The following is a 20,166-nucleotide window of genomic DNA, read 5'->3' as shown; positions in this document are numbered from 1 at the left end:
GAAACCTGACCCTTCAAATCTGCCTCAGGCTATTTCAGCATGGTTGAATCATCATGGATCTGTTGTGGCATTTGTTTTGTGGGCTAGATAAAAAATGGAAGAGATACACGATTTTAATGGCTTCGGTTCTGTCTGGCAAGGAGTGGGGTTTTTGCAAGGGGCAGGATTTTCCTGTTGGAGTTTTTCAAAAGGATAATAGAAGTGGTCATGGACATTGTGTTTTTTAGAATCCCCCCTCCACACACACACACACACACACACACACACACACACACACACACACTCACATACATGTGTACCTAAGCCAAGCCATCTAAATCATCTGTTAACTGAGTCCTCCAATCCACCTTCCAAAGAGGAGGGTTAGAAAATGGAGTAAAGGGAAATAGATCAAGGTTAGCCCTTGTCCAAGGGCCAATAAGCTGCTATTTCTGGGAGTATGAAGGAATGAAGGTCTTAAACTTGGGGCTCACAAAGTTAAAAAAAGAACTGGATTTCAAAACAATTATTTTCTTTGTAATCCTGTGCATTTATTTTATGCATTTAAAAAAATCATGGGCTTGCTTCAGCAGCATATATACTAAAATTGGAACCATACAGAGATTAGCATGGTCCCTATGCAAGGATGATATGTAAAATAAAAAGCATCATTCTGAGGAGCCCATAGATCCGTCAGACTTTGGTCTATGTTGGACTCTTAGGTGACCAGGAGAGCCCAAAGGTATCTGGAGCAGGTGTTTTTTTAGCTACAAAATCTGCTTCTTCACCAAGGAAGGCTTTCTGTGACTAAGAATATAGTCATTTTTCTCTCAGCATTCTGAGGAGTCTATAGGTTCATCAGGCTTTAATCTATGACATAAATATGATGGACTCTTAGGAGACCAGGAGAGCCCGAAGGTTTCTGGAGCAAGTTTCTTAGTCACAAAATCTGTCTCTTTAACAAGGAAGCTTTCTGTCTCTAGGAATCTACTCATTTTTTTCTCAGTCATAGACTGGAAGAGAAGCTGGATAGGATCCTGGAGAGAATGGAAGCAAACCTCCCTGAATTAAAGGTGAAGAAACTGAGGCAGGTTAGTGTAAAATCACCCTGGTAAATAGGTGGTGGAGGAGGATGATCTAGGTTCTACCTTTCACAGGCTCCCTTTGCAGAGGATGGCTCTGTCCAGGGGGTCCAGGATCTCTACCCATTGGGGCAGAACCCTGGGTCCTGGCTCCTGTGGCTGGACAGTTACTGGCTTTGTCAGTGGGTGGGCCTCTGGAGCCCCCGGGGCCTAGGGTTCCCCCACCCTCCTGCTGGGAAGCTGGAGCTCACCCAGGGCTCAGGTGACATTTTATAACACTCAAGGACCCCCTCTCCCCACCGCCCCAGCCCAAGTCCAGGAAGCACGGCTGGCAGGCCAACAACAAACTGACAGCTTGCTGTGCGAAGCCAGCGGCCGCTCCCCGACTACCAGAGGAGCCTCCTGCTCCAGGGACCCGCCTGTCACTGATCTGGAAGGTCACAGGCAGCCTGGCCAAGGAGGTGGGGGGGGGGTTCTGGACAGGCCTAGAGTGCTGACAGCCAGGGGGAGGGCCCCCAGCCCCTCTGACCCCAATGGTATCCGCGTGGGATCATGAAGATTGGGGGGAGCCTGGTTGGGCGGCTGAGAGCGGCGCACCCCTACCTTCCCCTTGGGCCCCTCTGGGTCAGGCTGCTGGAAAAGCAAACCAAACTAGGACATGGGGACAAGATCCTTTAGTCGCTCATCGACCAGCCATTCAGCACTTGCTGTGCACCAGGCTCTGGGGGAGATTCAAGGACAAAGTCAAACCTCTCTGCCCACCAGGAAGGGTTGCTTTACTTTGGGGTGTGTCAGGGAGCAGGGAGGAGAGAAAAGAATACTATCATGGAGACTGGACTTGGACTTCGGGAGACCTCAGTTGGGCTAGGACTTCAGACGGCACAGGGGAAGTCACTTTACCTCTGTTTATCTCAGTTTCCCTACCTATAAAATGGGAATAATTATAAAACAACTCCATTCCTGGGTGTTTCTGAGGATCAAATAAGAGACTATTTGCAAAGGGCCTTGTAAACCTGAAAGAACTCTACAAAGGATAGTTGCTTCTTAGGATAGCCTCTGAAAAGACCAGGGGGATCCAGAAAAATCAGCTTACAAAGGTGACACCTGGACAGAACCCTGAAGGAAAATAAAAATGCTAAAGGTGGCAGGAAAGGAAGGAAGAGGGGACAGCTTGTGCCAAATCAGAGAGGGGTGATTAGTTAAACAGAAAGTATGCCAGATGGACTGAAAAAGAGTATGTGAAAGTAGTGAAAGGGAGTTAAGCTATATAAATCTGGACAAGTAGTCTATCCCTAGACTATACCTGAGAAGCTTGTCCCCTACACCTTCACCTCCTGTGACCTTTAGCATCCTTAATTTCATGTCCAGGTGCCATCTTTGTAACACAACTTTTCTTGATCCCCCTAGTCTTTGCATTCAAGGTTCTGGTCTCTCTTCCCCTCCCCTTTCCTCTCTTCCCCTCTCCTTTCCTCCCCCCTCCTCCCCTCTTTCTCTTTTCTCCTCTCCTCTCCTCTCCACTCTTCTCTCCTCTTCTGTTCATCTCTTCTCGCTCTTCCTCTCCTCTATCTCTCTGTTGATTTATCTCTCAATACATCTCTCCCTCTCATCATTGCCAAAGAGTATTAATTTCCCTTTATTTTTAGCCTTGTCTTGAATGGAGGAGGGTGTCTATATAATACTGGCTTAGCAGGGAATTTGTTTGGGGGCTCTTTGCTCCATGGAATGGCCCTGGCTAACACCTTTGGCTATAGTCTGGGCCTTGGTGTCCCTAGATATAGGCACTTGTAGCTCTGCCTTGGAGGACATGAAGGGGAGTCATCATTAATAGGAATGCAGGGTAGTTGAAAAAGACACAGTGGGCTTCTTTTTCACAGGGATAAGACTTACCTTTGAACCCTGATAAATGTGGATGCTCAGCTTTTTATTTTAATCTAGTCTCAGCTGTACAAGGGAAACAAAAAAATCTTTCAACCAATGTCTTTTAAGAGTGGGGGTCCATTTTAATTAGTAGAAGGGGCAACTGTTGTTTGACATGGCAATATAGAATTCTTTGAGTTAAAATAAAATAGACGGTTGGTTACCAAAAAAACCCAGCATTCGCTTGAAAGAAGCAAACAGAATGGAAATGTGTTTGAGCCCCCATTCCTCCCCCCACCTCCCCACACCTTCGCCTCTAGCTTATGTACTTCCTGTGGCCCCCTTTATAAGCAATAAGAGTTTAATAACTGAGGGCAACTCTATAGCGATCTTTATATGGGTCAAGTGGCTTAAAAGTATGCAATAAATGCAGTTATGAACCACATTGCCCCTTTTTAAATAATGCAGAAAGCACGGAGAGATTATGTTTCATATTCTGGAAAAAAGGTGTTTCAGGCCCAGCCTTCAGAGCTGAACAGACGTGAAGTTCTACTGATCCCATCATAAAGTCACTGCCTGCTTAATATGGTGTGTTATGGACAGCTCCGAAGCCTAATAGCCCAGCCCAGCCAGTGTGTCCCAGATGATATCCAAGCTGCCTCAGCTTTCTCATTAGCAATCAGCTAATTCTCCTGGTGTCTGCTCATTTCAAATCAGGGCAAGAGCCTCTCTTCCTGGTGTGAAGCCCAGTAGGATAATAGAAATAATGTCGTCTAATCAGGGGCAAACACTTGAGATCTCACATTCATAACCGGCTGGAGTGAGTTGGGTGAATTTGCTGGTTGGCAGCCTTTCAGCGGCCCCAGGGTCCCACTTTGCTCACTGGGAGCTATCCCATAGCCTGGCACCTTGGGTCCCCAGGAAATGTCGACTGTCTCTATTCCCTGGAGTAGAGTTTGGGATTGGTCTTCCCTTTTGAGAAGAAAATGTTGAGAGGAACAGAAGGCAATTTCCAATAAATAAATAAATAAATAAATAAATAAATAAATAAATAAATAAATAAATAAACAAACAGACAAATAAATAAATAAATAAATTATAGCAGCCATGTTAGGAAGTGATGTATGGGTTACCTGAGATTTAGGCAATGTGTCAGGACCTTTGATGGCTCTGGGGTCCCTTCAGTGGACATGTTTTCCAATATCTGGAATTTGGAGAGAAAGAATATTGTCAATTGAGACAGCAGCTGCTCCTTCTGGGGCTAAAAAGCAAAATACATAAAACAAAGACGAAACTCCTACTGCCAGACTGTACCACAGAAAGAGGGATGGACTTGGAATCAGCATCAATCAGTCAGCAATCATTCATTAAGTGTAGACAATTGGGGTGCAAAGACAATGGAACAGTCCCTACTCTGTGGATTTGAAAAAAAGTAGCTCTAAGAATGCACCGTTAGGTGGTGCTTTTAAGTTTTCAAAGCTCTTTGCTCCATTTGAGATTTTTGCAAGGAAGGAACTAAAGATATTGTTACTTTAATTATAATGATGGGGAAACTGAGGCTAGAGAGGCTCAGAGAGGCTCTTTATCCATGATCACACAACCAGGAGAAATCAGGGGATGAGATCTGAATGCAAGTCTTCCTCACTCCAAGTTTCCAGAACCACTACTTACATAGACCAAGTTGCCTTTGCAACCCATTCTTCAATGATGAGCTCCTCCCAGAGTTTTGGTAGAAGGATCCCAGGCCTCCAGTTGTCCCTCAGTCCTTTTCTTCCCGTTTCTGACTCTGAGCACCATGCCCTTAGTCAGGCTTCTCCCCGCATTTATCAGCTTCCTTTAATGGCTGTCTTCTCCAATTAAAATGTAGGATCCTTGAGGGAGGACTTATTTGGAATCTGGACATTAATCCAATGGCTGGGACTCAGTAAGCATTTAATAAATGCTTGTTGACCCAACTCTAGTCCCCAGGTTCTTATGAAGAAAGTAACTCTCTCAATAGAAGAGGGACCTCTTGTCTGTATGGTTGGCTATGAAAGCTTGAAAACTATTGAACTGACTTCGGGGAATCATCACTTTGTCAGATCTTGGATGTGGAAAAGGGAGAAAAGACCTTGAGCCCAATGTTGGGGCAAAAGACCTGTGTTCTCTTCTGGGAAAATCTGAAAAGCATGATAGTGCTCCACATGGAGCTAGTATGCTGAGCATTTCTTTATTTCTAGCACATTTTCTTTTATGGTAAGTGACTTGACCATGGTCCGGCCTTTTGGTCCCCTGAAGAAGAACATTCTAATCATACTTAGAAGATATTTTTAGTTTTGCAAAGCACTTTGTCTTGTTTGCTGTTCAGTCATCTCTGACTCTATGCCCCTCTGACTCATTCTCAGATGAGGCAAACATGGTGAAGTGATTTGTCCAGAGTCACACAGTTAGGAAGTATCTGAGTTCAAATTTGAACTCAGGAAAAGCGGACTTCTAACCTCTAGCTCTGGTGCTCTGTGCACTGGGGACCCACCTAGCTGCCCTTTTCATTCGTTTTATCTTCATAATGACCTGGTGAAGCAGGTTCCATTCTATTAGTACCCCTATTTTATAGATGGTGAAACTAAGACTGAGCAGTTAGCTCAGGGTCACGTAGTTAAGTGTCCGAGGCAAAATTTAAGTTAGTTCTTTCTGACTCCAAGTCCGGTACTCTATTCCACTGTGGCACCCCAGTGGGCCAGAGGCCACATTTCTAGTCCTCTTCCCTTTTCCTCCTTCCTAAACACATTAGCTGCTCTGTCCTTGGAGCACACATATAGAGGTATAATTGAATAGAAGCTTCTTGAGGACATAAATTATTTTTTGTATCTATTTCACTTCAGTACATAAGACAGATACTGGAACAAGAAAGCTCCAGGATCATACTTTTGTGACTCCCCAAGTCTGAGGCTGTCTTTCACCTTTGGAAAAGGCACCTAAGGTTCCATGACCTTGGTTCCCCTAATACCATACAGCCAATAAGACCTGGAGACATGAGGAAAAACCATGATGTCAGAAATGCTGCCACATCTGAGTGGAAAATGGGTGAATGACATCTCACACTTCGGAGATGGATCTTCCCCACCCTCCTTCATTTGTCTTTCATCTGGAGATGTGTACCTTCCAGTACTGAGGGGCTGCACAGTGGAATCTGCACAAATCTGGGAGCTTTTCCTACATCCCAGGGAAAATTTATGCTACTCCCTTCATCATCAACCCTCATTTCCCCCACTGAAGAGAGCCAAAGGGATGATCAGGATGCTAAGGGAACTGCCACCATCAGCCAGGGAAGGGGAGGAGAGGTACCACATGGCTACAGAGGGGTCCATAGGATGAAGTTGCTAGTCTCTAAGCCCACCATGGGCTCTTCTGTCCAGGGTTAGTCTGACCACTATGCTTGTCTGACACCAGGGTTCCCCACCTTATTTGGGGGCCACTTATTAGTAAGTGTTGCTCCTTGCTTAGCTTCTTGATGGTAGACCAAGGAAGCAATCATCAATATTCAGTGGAGAATCCAATTCCAGATGACTGTTTAATAGCTGGTTAAGGACCTTGCACATAAACAATGAATGAATGAAAAATGTCTCATTTGGAGAAATCCCTTTGTTTCTCTGTCCCAGCAGGCAACTGAGTTTAAGCATTTGGATATTATATCAAAAAGGCTTCCTATTTCAGCAGAACCCAATTGTCCATGCTGAGGTCAATTAGGCTTTTGCCTAGGAACTTTATGCTTTCCAGATGCCATCTTTTCCCATTCTTTATTGCTTTCTAGTCAATGGGAATGGCTGGTGATAATGGGAACATGTGTGGGCAGGGTTCAAATTTACTTCAGAGACAAAAGCTAAATGACATTAAGCAAATCATTTTTATTGATTAGAATCTTAGTTTGTTCATCTGTAAAACAGGTAGGACTACTTGGTTCTCCATCTTCCCTGGAGGGTTATTGTCTTAGAAGTGTCTTGCAGATCTTTTCAGGTGCCAGAGAAATAGAGGTGGGATGATAATAATAAGTTCCCAGTATACATTAGCCACTCAGTGAATGCTTGGGGAAAGAATGGATGAGTGAATGAGTCTGTCACCAAATTTTAGGAAAATGAAGTAAAGATGATCAGCACTTCCAGCGAAATTATACCACTATGTTCCATCTGCTCAACATTTTTTGATTGTTTGAAATCTAAAACATGCTGAGATTTAGGCAGAAATTTGGTGGTCGCCAATTTGATGTGAACCACCCATGATGTGGAAGATGATAGACACAAAAGTCCATGTGATTCTGAGCTCCTTTGGGAGAGGCAGAGACCTGCAGGTTCAGGGAAGTCATCGTGCTGCTCTCCTCCACCCTGCTAAGACCTCATCTGGAAATCCTCTGTGCTCAGCACTGCAGGAAAAAGGTCAATGATAAACTGTAAAGTTTCTAGAAGAGGGAGTCACCATAGTGAACGGGCTTGAGGGTGTGCCATATTAACTTCCAATTAAGGTTCTGGCAATGTTGAGTCTGGAGAAGAGAAGGCTCATAGTGGGAGGGCTTATAATATAGAGATTCAGTTTAGGATGACAGGATGTGAAATCTCTAGTTAGAATGCATCTCAGAGAATGTGTTCTAGCCTAACCCTTTCATTTGAGGAAACTGAGGTGGTTAAGGGATTTGGTCAAGAACACCTTGGTACACAGCATCAGAGGGAGGATTTGTATCTGCCTCCTCTGACTCCAAGTTCAGCGTTCTATCCACAGTGACACAAAGTGGCCCCAATGAATGGTAAAGAAATAGCAACAAAAATACTTCCTAAGAAGAACTGCCCCTTAGAAGGGCATGCACTGACATGGGAAGTAGTAGCTTTTCTCTAGCTGAAGGTCTTCAAACAAAATCTGGAAGGTTTCTTTTCAGGTAGGTTGAGAAAGGCTTTTTTTTTAGATTTTTTGCAAGGGAAATGGGGTTAAGTGGCTTGCCCAAGGCCACATAGCTTAGTAATTATTAAGTGTCTGAGGCTGAATTTGAACTCAGGTAGTCCTGACTACAGGGCCAGTGCTCTATCCACTGTGCCACCTAGCTGCCCAAGACTTTCTTTTAAGATATGAATTGGTATAGAATAGTAAATATTTTGTAGTCTGGACTTCTTTTATAGTCATCTGGCAAAACTGATAGACCAGCTCCCTCACATAAACACACCCAAGAAGAATATTTTTAAATAATTCAAGGAAATGTTAAATTCAGTTAGAAGACTCTCTCCCTCTCCCTCCCTCTTCCTCTCTCTCTCTCCCCCTCCCTATCCATCCATCCATCCATCCATCCATCCATCCATCCATCCATCCATCCATCCATCCAACCATCCAACCATCCATCTATCCATCTATCCCATCATCTATCTATCTATCTATCTATCTATCTATCCATCCATATATAGATATATAGAGATGAAAAAACACATGCCTACATACATACACACATACACACCATAAATATATTTCCCATTCATGTTCATAGAGTTTTTGAAACCACTCCATGGGTACGAAATGAGATGGTTCCTCAAATTCTTTACAATTCTATTATTTTCTGATTCAGTAAGGTTAATGATGAATTCAGGGCATAATTACTATCCTCAGGAAATTCACAACCAAACAGGGTAGAAGAATGGGAAGAGTCTATAAAAGGAGTATCATCAAGTTCCCATAGTGTTTGAAGAAAAAATGACAATTAGGTGGGGGTTGGGAGGTAGGGCTGGAGGAAGGGCAGTAGAAGTGACAGAGTGGGAGGAAAGCTGTATGAAAGTGATGACTAATAGCCTGCTGCTAGTAGTTTGTGAACAAATTTCTATTTTTCTTACAGTATAGTATATAAAATATGCTTTAACTATTTCTGTCATTTTGCAATTTTTGAAAGATTTCTGTGTCTTTAATACATGGTCAATTTTTGTAAAAGTTTCCTGTACTACAGACTGATGTGTTAATTCTTTTGCTGTCTCATTTAGAAGATGCCACAAGTCTTTTAACTCTCATTTGTTCAGGAATTTGTTCAGTTCTATATTTTTATTTTATTCATTTTTCTATTAGTATTATCCCAAACCAACAAAGATATTGAAGTGTCTCATCACTATTGTGTTATTGAATGTCTTCTTGTAGCTCAGATAATATTTTCTCTGTGAATTAATTTCCTAAGGCATTTGGAGCATATCTATTTACTGTTGATATTGGTTTGTTTTCTAGGTTCCTTTTAGAATAAGTGTATCTTTGTTTGTCTCTTTTTATTTATTTTTTGAATATTTGTTCTTGCTTTTTCAGATACTGTGATAATGATTCCTGCTTTTCTGGATTCACTTTATGTATAATGATTCCCCTCCCACCATCCTCTCAGTTTTATTTTGTATGCATTTTTTTCTTAAAGTCTGTTTCTTTTAAGCCACAGAGTATAGGATTTTATTTGCTTAGCCTACCACTCTTTTTCTTTTTATTGGATTGTTTAATCCATTCATACTTGTTAGGTCTATATGTTTCTCCATCTCTTTCTGCTGTAAACATAGCAGTATATTCCTTCAGTTACTTAATCTTTTTTTTTTTGTTTGTTTTGTTTTTTGGCTAGGCAGTGGGGTTAAGTGACTTCTCCAAAGTCACACAGCTAGGTAATTATTAAGTGTCTGAGATCCGATTTGAACTCAGTCCTCTTGACTCCAGGGCCGCTGCTCTAGCCACTGCACCAACTAGCTGCCCCTTAACCTTTTTTTAGTGACCTTATTCCCACTGTCTCTTTTACTCTTGGCTATGATCACTATATCTAATTTGTTACCTTTTTCTTTTTTGTAATTTTGCTTATTGGTTCCTTTTTTCCCTCTGTTGCTTTTATAGAACTATATAACTCTTCCCTCAACCTTTTCTCTCTCAATCAAATAGATTTCATCTTTTCCCCTTCCTCTTTGACCAATTCCATTCATTAGCTTTTCAAATTTCATTTTTTATGCTTCTTTCCAAAAAATGATTTCTCTCACTTTCTTAATAACCCATCTTATGTAGATCCTCATTCTGTGATTCATGACCTCTAAACTTATCTGGTCTCTTTCTTTTTTTTTCCTCTATGTTTCATATAATCAAAACTTCTAAGATACACATGCTAAAATTTTATCTTTAGATGGTGATTGTCATTGCCTGGTGAAACTTGTCTTAGGAATTCCCTTTTCTATTATGCTTTACTCCCAAAACAATACCAAGTATTATAGGTCAGAGATAACAAGCCCCCATTATATGGTCCCTCCCCATCACACATTTTATATCATCTCCACTCCTCTATGCCTTTCCTGGATCTTCCCATGCTAAATTGTAACCCCATAAAAAACAACAATCAGGACATCAGTTGTTCACCAGGTTTTATCAAAAATGTCCCAAGGTCCATCTCTTTACTCTTACCTCCACAGGAATTCCATTTTTAACTTTGTCTCTTTTTTATGTATATTTAGAAAGAAGTTTTCCACTGATGTTACTAAAGCTGTCACTCTTTTGTTAACACTGTCCTTGGATATTGCATATATTCACTTCTGTATTTCTGTTGTTTGGAGTGTCTGGTAACAAATGATCTCATAGGTTCTGATTTCCATTCTAAAACTGTTGCAAACACCTCTTGACAATTATTATTCACATTTTTTTCATGTAAAGTTAATTTCAACTTTTCAGGCACATCCTGAGCTTCATTGAGCTTGAGAACATACTCTATTACTTCCTAAGTTTTCTGGTAAAGTGCAAACTAGTCTTGTACTATTCAAATGTTCTTTCCATTGCATTTGAAGGTCTTTCTTTTAATTGCTTGCAGATCCTGTTGTTTCTGAAGTGAATTGTTAAATTTTACTACAATATGTTTTGATGTTTGTAGTCTTGGGTTTTCCTCTGGAGATGATCTGTGAATTCTTTCAATTTATATTTTATTTTCTTTGTTCGAGAGTTTTGGGTAGTTCTCTTTTATTTTTTTGTGAATTATATTGTTAAGGGTTTTTCCTATTATATTATTCTGGGAGACGTATGATTCTTAACTTGTCTCCAGGCATCCTGTCTTTGAGGCCCATTTGTTTGTCTTGTGTAGTACGCATATGTGATTAGTGTTATTATTTTTGCTTCCCTTCTTCTAGATTGTCCTTTACTTCCATATATTTTTATTCCCAAACATTGATCTTTCATTTTATTTTTGGTGAGGCTTGCTATTACAGATTATAGTTTTCTATTCTGCTTATTATGTTTTCTGTGCAAGATATACATTAGGCACTGATAATTTTTATTTCTCTTTTGAACTACTCAGGAACACTGTCCTGTAGTTCCATGATCTCCTCACATTAAACAGAGTCCTCTCTTTCTCATCAAATGCTGGATAATTTCCTTTGTTTTGCAGTGTTTATTCATGGGTGCCTAAATTCATTTACTAGTTAATATTTTATCTGTTGTTTTGTTTGCTAGTCCTTGTTTCCTAGCTTGTACTCTCTGACAGCCTGGTACCCGTAGTTCAGAGCTTTGCAGTTCTAGTGCTACAGGGTTGTGGCACCCAGTATACTTTTGCTCCTGAGAGTTGTTGCCTGCCATACTAGCTGACTGGTTCTGCTTAAATGTCCTGGAATTTGGGTTTCCAAGGCAATAGAAGGAGGGAGGAGGAACTGGGTTATAGGCAGAAGCTTTTGTTTTAAGTTTGCTTTGCGTTCTAGGGTCTACTAATGCAGACTTGTTGTTGGAAACTTAGGAAGTGGAGAAGGAGTAGGCTAAGTGAATTCAGGAAATGTGAGCTTCATTTCATGGAATTTTTCTAAATTTTTGAATTCCAGGTATTTTAGAGCATGGAGACATCTGAAATTGCTTGATCTTTGGTGCACAATTTTTGTTTGGAGAGGTATATGAGGTCATGAGAATCAGAAAAAAAATGACTAGTCTCACTTCTGATTTCTAGCTTCTCTTAAGATTTAGCCAAAATCTCATCAGTTTCTAATGTCTTTCCCTCTCAGTTTGTCATCTATTTAACTCTGTATTTATCTTCCATTTACTTAATTACTTATCTGTTGTCTTCCTTTTACAACATGAGCTCCTTAAGGACAGAGGCTATTTTTAATGGCTTTCTTTCTCTCATTCTCAGCACTTAGCATAGTATCTGGTACATAGTACAGGGTTAATAAATATTTTCTTGATGATTGAGTGATTGACTGGCTGAATGACTATGGGGAAAATGAATGCTGGGAATTTTTTTTGTTAGAACATGCCATACCAATGCACCCACAACATCCTTCCCATGATTTCATCATCCCTTTGGCCTGAGTCATGATTGGAACCCAGACATAGTCAAAGTTTTAGCTAATTTAGCATTTTCATTTCAAATTTGGAAATGTACAGTACCTCCATGGATTGCTCTGTTTTGCTCCTTTCAACTCCCCTTTACAACTTGCTGATGACTGGGTTTTTGCCACAAAGCAGAACCTCGGTCACTGGGGAACATCCCCCCCAGAATCAGAGAGCAGAACCCATGAACAATGATTGAAAGAATCAATATGTGTCATATGAGCACATTTGTTCAAATGTGTGTATCTATGGGTTTGAACATGCAAAAATTCCTACTTGTGGATATGTGTGTGCATAAGGTTTAGGGAGAGAGTGCTGGCCAAAGGTGAGTTTGTGCATCAAAGATATCAAAAAGTGTCTTCTCTGGGTCTTGGGTACTGTTCTTGTTTTCTTTCTTTTGTTTTAAAGGACACTTCTGAGAAGTTTGCTTAGACTGGGGCCCTTTGTTTCACACAAGTTCACTTTCAGCTTTTGAGCCTGGGACATCTTGGCACTGAATTTCTTTATCCTACTCATTTGAAAGGATTCTTTGGAAATATCCATCAACTTTCAATAACTGATCTACATTACAACATGATTTCCCAACTAATTTAGAGCAAAACTCTTCATATATTTGATATTTATTTGGTTTCATAAAATGTCATCTTTTTTCATTGAATTAAAAAAATAACATGAAGGCAAAACAACCTCTATTTACATAAATATGTTTCAGCTTAATAAATACCCAGTCACAAAGCAAGGGCAAGAGGAATGAGGGGGAAACAGGATGAAAATGGTGGCTAGGGAAGTCCATCTGGAATTACAGGGTGGCTTGCACCTTTGCTAGGCTGCCTCTGAATTCTCTTCCCTCCCAGCTAAGCATTTGAAAAGCCCTTGACTCAATGAATGCTCCCACCCTCTATACACAGCCAACCTCAATACAAAAATCAGGAAAACTGTGTTGCCAGTCCATAAGACAATCAAATCAGGTCAACATGGACACTGGATTTCTCTCCCACATCAGAGGAACATTCCCAAGATTGGCGTGAACTGAGGTTACAAGCTTGTGAGTGGGGTCAACGTAGAGCAGATGGTCCCACTTGTGCAGGTTGGGGTCCACAATGAACACTTTTCAGGTCTATCCATGATATCATTTACATTCTTAGTAACCTCTTGGGAAGCAGTGATGATGGCAACAGGACCCCTTCCAGCTTCCTTTTCAGAGGCAAGAGGGGCCGGAATAGCCTGTGGTCAGTCAGCATTGCCCCACTCTCATTTTCTGCCAACACCTATTCTGAACTCCACCCTCTGTCCCCACCCAGGCCTGCTTAGCAAAGGAGAAGATGGTCAGGACTATATAAGTCCATGGTAGGACCCGGTTCAGACTGAGGGGAGGCCTCGGTGGCACAACTCTGGCCCTTGCCCTCTTTGCATAACCTCTTTGGTACATTAGTGATATGAAAGCTCCCTGTAAGAAATGGGTGAAGGGCAGGCCGCCTTTGTGGGGCTCTCAGCACAATGCCTGGGCATCACCGTCTGCAGTGCTTCGGGCTCCACGAGGAGGCCTCTGGTGCCAGCTGTCACTCCCGGGCCAGTCTGCCTTCTCCCAGCTAACCTTCCTGTCACCTGCTCTTGTCTCCCAACTTGTCCTATTATGCAGAACCAAGCTGAGTCATTGTTTCAAGCAGGAGGTGACATGTTAATAGCTTAATAATAGTATAATCTCACCAATAATAATCTGCTGTCACGCTGTCTGAAACCCAATGTTTACAGGAGACGCGGTAATGTACGATGACAGTAATTTGAATAAAAATGAATTTACTGCTCTTGTCTCATTTGCAGTAAATTTCCACATCTTTCATGCACAACTGGCGCCCCGTGACCTTGCTCATTACCGTGTGTTCGGCGGCAGCGGCTGCTTGCCTGGATAGGGAGGCGGGAGAAGGCGACAGGCCTGCCCAGGCCTCCCGCTTCCTAAGGGCTCCCCCAAAATCTCCCTCCGTCTGTTGGCTGAGATGCTCCGGTGGGTGTCAGTTGGCCTGCTTAATGAAGAGGGGTGGAGGGGCCCAGAGGATCTCAGATTGACAATTTACAAAATGATGGCCATTAAATATGTCACAGGGAGACAGAGAGGATCATCTGGAGAATGTTCAGGAAGAGAAGCAGAGGTGAGCTCCAAAGTAGAGGAAGGATGCAGCATCCTGGCCCCCCAGCTCCCAGAGGAAAGTGAGGTCCCCCTCATCACTGGCTGGCTTGCCATCTGCAAAGGATGGAGAGAAGCCTTCTGATAACCATGTCGGATAAACACTTGGCTCTGCTGTTCTGAGTGGACTCCTGACTAAAGTCTACTCAAGACTCACTCTCTGGCTTTCTTTGAGACACTGCCCAGGAGTCACCTCCTCTATCAGCTAGGGGTCTGACATGAGGAGCCTTCTCTTATCTTTCTGTCTCTGTCTCTGTCTCTGTCTGTCTATCTCTCTATCTCTCTGTCTGTCACTCTGTGTCTCTCTGTCTCACTGTCTCCCTGTGTTTCTCTATCTCTGTCTCTGTGTTTCTCTCTCTTTCTCTCTGTCTCTCTATCTGTGCCTCTCTGTCTGTCTGTCTGTCTATCTCTGTCTCTCTGTCTCTGTTTCTCTGTGTCTCTCTCTCTCTCTGTCTCTGTCTCTGTCTCTCTCTGTCTCTCTCTGTTTCTCTGTCTCTGTGTCTCTGGCTTTCTGTCTCTGCCTGGCTGACTCTCTCCTTCCTCGAGTCCCTGCCTCAGAGCTGAAGTAAAATGTAAGTTCATCAAAGGCAGGACTTATTTCCTTTGGTCCTATCTATTCCCAGAAAAGGGAGTTACAGGGCCTGCAACCCAATCGCCCATCCAAGACCCCTATGAATTTGAATTTGAACACCAGGCTGGTTTCCAGGATATCGAGGGAGATAAAAGCAGACTTCTCCCGAGGATCCCATAGTCTCTCTCCCACAGTGCTTATCTGAGCAGAGAAAAACCCAAAGTCTTCTTATAGACTATCCACAAAGCTCTGAAGGTCTCTCAGCCCTTCACCTTGTCTTGTCACACCTGGTTCCTTCCAGGACTAGACTCAATGTCATCTCTTTCAAGAAGTCTTTTAGAAAAGTCTTCTCCACTGCTAATGGAAAGCTAGCATTTTGATCCTGCCTCAAATGCTTATTGGTTATGAGACCCTGGGAAAGTCACTTAATCTTTCTCTGCCTCACTTTCTTCATCTATAAAATGGACATCAATGGCCCCTCCCTCCTTTATTATTGTGAGGGTCAAGTGAGATAATATTTGTAAAGTGTTCTGCAAATCTTAATGGGATAAAAATGCCAGACATCACTACCATCACCATTACCACCACCATCATCATCAGCGTCACCACCATCATCTTCATCATCATCCCCTCATTGACATCATTATCATGATTTAGTTCTTAATAATAATTCTATACAATGGAAGTTCACACATTTATTTTATAATCCTCTTCCCTCTTAATTTTTATACTGAAACGTTTGTGTCTATTTATAACAATTAAGCTTATTTAATTTTTAAAAAAAGTGAATAAAATGGGGACTTGAGTAGAGTAGAGAAATAGAGGAGTAGAACTCTGACCCTGAAGTTAGGAGGACCTGAGTTCAAATCCAGTCTCAGACACTTAATACTTACTTAGCTGTGTGATCTTGGGCAAGTCACTTAACTCCCTTGCAAAAAACAAAACAAAACAAAACAACAATCCCCCCCAAATTAATATACATAGAAGAGGAGATATTAGACACTTTTTTGGCAATACACAAATTCTACCTAGAAAATAGAGACAGATGAGGATGTGAAAATGATTGTTAATTCAGATTAACCAACTTAGGACTTCCTTTATAAATGAAAAAATATAGGTGATAATATATCTTGAAAACTTTGAGTTTTATGGAAAATTATCCCTCAACTATACCTGACCCCCTTCCTAAAGACTTAATCCTCAAAAGGAATTTGCCCAATGAAATAATTTGTCTTTTCCCCCAATAATGCTAATAGTGCAACTAGAAATTAGATATAAATTTAATTTCTTGCATATGCAATAAATATTTTAGCAATTTTAATCTTTAAAAAGAAAATATGACCTAAAAATAGAAGCCAACATATTCTTAATAAAAAAGTAAACTCTATGGCTTTTCCAAATAAAGAATAAATATTAATTTTAAAAAGAGAAGTCAAATATCTTCGGGGAAGACTAAGGATATGAGTGGGAATCCTAGCTCCGTCACCTCTTAGATGGAGGGCTAGGTGTGTCACATCTCTCTGGGCCTCAACTTAGAAAATGAAGGGGTTGGACTGGTGGCTACCCTGGCCCCCATGGCCATATAGAGCACAAAAGCATTTCAGAGGCTGAATCCCAGTATTGAAGACCTGGGGTAGGTATGGGGAAAATTTATCTCTTTGGACCTCAGTTCCCTTTTCTGTCAAATGAAATGGTTGGCCTGGAAGTTCCAGTCTGAATCTCTGCAAAGCACTTTAGTCATTATTCCAATTAACCTCTCACACGCAAAAAGGACCCAAACAAGCAAAAAAAATACAATTTATGGGGCAGGTGGCCTGGGAGTTTTTAACTCCTATTTGTAATAGCAATGAGCATTTATTAAATATCTACTATTATGACAGATGCCATACAATAGTAAAACATCTCTGGACTCAAGAATTTTTGATTCTATCAAGGGATGCAGCAGATCCACAGAGAAATAATTACAAAATATTTGTATTTATTATAGAACATAAAAGGCACACCTATATATAGAGAAGATATGTACATTAATATATGTGTGTGTGTATGTATGTGTATTTATTCATGACGAGCTTAATTGGGCAGCTAGGTGACACCATAATACATAGAACTCCAAACCTGAAGTCAGAGAGATTCATCTTTCCAAGTTCAAATCCAGCCACAGACATTCCTAGCTATGTGGCCCTGAACAAATCACTTTACTCTGCTTATCTCAGTTTCCTCATCTGCAAAATGAGCTGAAGAAACAAATAATGAACTACACTGGTATTGGGTAACCCTAATGGGGTACCAGAGTCAGACACAACTGAAGGGTCTGAAAAAGGATAAGAGGACATAATGATTGGAAGATGGTGCTGGCACTGGGTGAGAACCCTGAAGGGCCTCTTGAGGAATATCCTAAAGGAGATATTAAGCATTCAGCAAAGATGCCAGACTGGATCTCAGAAAAGTAATGAGGACTGAGCATGGATATATGAAGCCAAATTTGAATTCAACTCTTCCTGAATTCAGTCCCCTTGGACAAGAGAGAAGAGAGGACCCCAAACATAGTGCATGGGTGAGACAGGAAGGGGTTCAGTTGCATTTAAAGGACACAGAATCTAACATTGCAAGAAAACAGAGAGGAATGAGGCAGAAAGAGAGGAGATGATTCATTAAATTTGTCAATATGTTTGAATTTAAATTGCAGACTTTCAGAGTTGCATGGGACATCAAAGATGTCTGGTCTAACCTGTACCTGAATGAGAACTTCCTTCCAACATTTCCAGCTAGTGATCAATGGCATGTTTGGAGACCTCCTGAAGCTGATAGGATCTGGGCTTTTCCATCATTGACAAGGTGGATATCTAGGGGCTCTCAGAGAATAGCATTTGACTTGAAAATTTAAAAGACCTGGCCTAGGATCAGTTAAATAAATGGATTTGGGTGATCAACCATCATTTATTTTCTGATGAATTGGCTAAGCAGTTATTCAGTCAATCAAGAAATATTTATTAAGTGTTCTTATTCATTAAGTACTATAGCATAAGGCACTGTGCTAAACCCTGGGGGCACAAGGAAAAGGCAAAGTCAGTCTGCCTTCAGGGAGCTCCCATTCTATCGGGTGCCTACAGATGGCACAACATATGACTAACTTGGAACAATATAAGGTGCATCCAGAGGAGATGGAAAGGAAGCAGAAAATGACCTATCTCAGAGTTACTCAGGAGAACTAGCAGAAAGAAGAAGATCAAAGAAATATGGGACCAGCACATCCAATGACAACTTGTGAAACAAGGACAGAGGAGAACTGGTGTAGAGTCCTTCTGGCTTCTTCTGGGTCTTAGAACTCAAGGATTCTTCCAGTCACTTGGGGAGGGGGAGAAAAGAAGACCCTAGATGGCAAATTTCACTGAGACATGAGTAAGAGGCTCATGGTATATGTTAATGTGGAGGGAGAGTTCATGTTGTTGGATGGGTGTAAATAGGTGACACCTCTAAGAATAGGCTCTAAAATCAAGATTTCTCAGATGTTGTCAGAAATAGGCTATAATCATGGCTTTGATAAACTGGAGAATGGCAGTCAGAATGAGGAAGAGCCTCGAGGTCAAGGCACTTGCGATTCTCTGGAATGGTCTGGGGATGCTTGGATTTGAGAACAGGAGCTTAGGCTCTCATTGGAGAAGAGGTGAGGGATTACTGGAAGTCACAACAGTAGGTGTCTTCAAGTGATTGACTTGTTTTGGTTGTCCCCAAAAGGAAGAACCAGGAGCAATGGCTAAAATTCAGAAACACACAAACTTAAAGTTGAAGTAAGAAGAAGGTCCCTAATAATGAAAGTTTTCAGCAAGTAGAAATGAGCCACCTTGGCAGGGATGTGGCATGACTCTGCCCTCCTACCTGCTGCCTGGAGAGATCAAAAGCAGATGTATATAATACCGAGGATTTCACTGGAGGTTTGGGTAGAACTAAATGCTGCTAAAATCCCTTCCCACTTCAAAATCCCATGATCTGTGGAACTATGAGATTGGCTTCATAATCTTTGGATCATGGATATTATAATCTTTCTCTCACTTAATTGATTCTGCTTTTCTATGGGTAAATTGAAATAATATTAAAAATGAAATATAGAAAGAATAATGGCATGGGTTATTTCAAAGGTATGAAGGTTTGTCATCATTCTGAATTTGTCATTGGGGCAAATACAGAAAATTTCCCCTCATTTCTTAGAGTTTGGGTACTAGGAAGACCCATAAAGCTTCAAAATCTTTCTTGAGGAGTTCTGAGAGGTGGGTGCCACATAGCTAGACATGAGCCAATATGTCTGAAAAGTCAGGAGACACAAGGGTCTTTGTCATCATTGGACAGACTTATCTTAAGAATTCAAAGAGGTATTAATTTCCTTTCATCTATTCAATAGGACATTTTAATGCAAATAGCTTTCTGCTTATGACCAGATACTGTCCCACTGATAATCTTTGGGAAGTTCATGCCTTTTGCTGGGCTTCTAGTTTCTTCATTAGAAAATGGAGGAACTGACCAGCTTACCTCTAAGGTGCCTTTAAAACCTGCAGCTTCCTAGAAATCTCTGTCAACAAATAAATCTGCTATTACAAGAATTGTTCTGAGTGGGCTAAGGAAATATAGCCTGAAAGAGGGATGGAGGAAAGCGTTTCCAAGGAATATATAATTCGCTGTCCTTTCAAAGTTGAACCAAGTCAGGAGATACAACATTGACAGTGATGCTGATCTGACCCACCCAACTAGAATAAAAAAAAGCAAACAAACAAACAAACGGACCAACTAGGTTCATTAGACCTGGGTTCAAATTCCATCTCTTTATGGTGGAAGTGATCCAAGCCAAATGACTGAATTCACTTCCCTGAGGTTCTCTGCCCCTCATCTGCCCCATTAGTGGATTGAAGTGGTCTTTAGTTTCTACCCTCTGACAAAGCCCCTGTGGTCTGACCATAACTAATATTCTGAGGACAGCCATTAGATTTCTTGGTAATATAATTTAAAATGAGATTTTAGGGGCTCATTCCCTGGGCTTTGGATGTAATACCTTTGTACCTAAGGATGCCATGCTTTATTTTTATTTTAGCTGCTTTACAATTCAACATCTTCCTAAGGGCCAGGCTGTGGGAGAGACACTCTTTGGTGTTTCAGCAGCGAATGGATGCTCGTTCCAATCACCTTTTCCTCTA

The 20,166-nt window shown here is 41.4% G+C and overlaps 1 pseudogene; it reads left to right on the top strand.

The window, feature by feature from the left end:
• The first annotated feature begins 560 nt into the window (after window positions 1-560).
• Window positions 561-654, top strand: LOC141523144 (U6 spliceosomal RNA; annotated as a pseudogene).
• The last annotated feature ends 19,512 nt before the right edge of the window (window positions 655-20,166 follow it).

This window comes from Macrotis lagotis, chromosome 4, assembly GCF_037893015.1.
Source record: "Macrotis lagotis isolate mMagLag1 chromosome 4, bilby.v1.9.chrom.fasta, whole genome shotgun sequence".
NCBI classification, from domain to species: Eukaryota; Metazoa; Chordata; class Mammalia; order Peramelemorphia; family Peramelidae; genus Macrotis; species Macrotis lagotis.
This window is presented reverse-complemented; position numbering and strand designations above follow the sequence as displayed.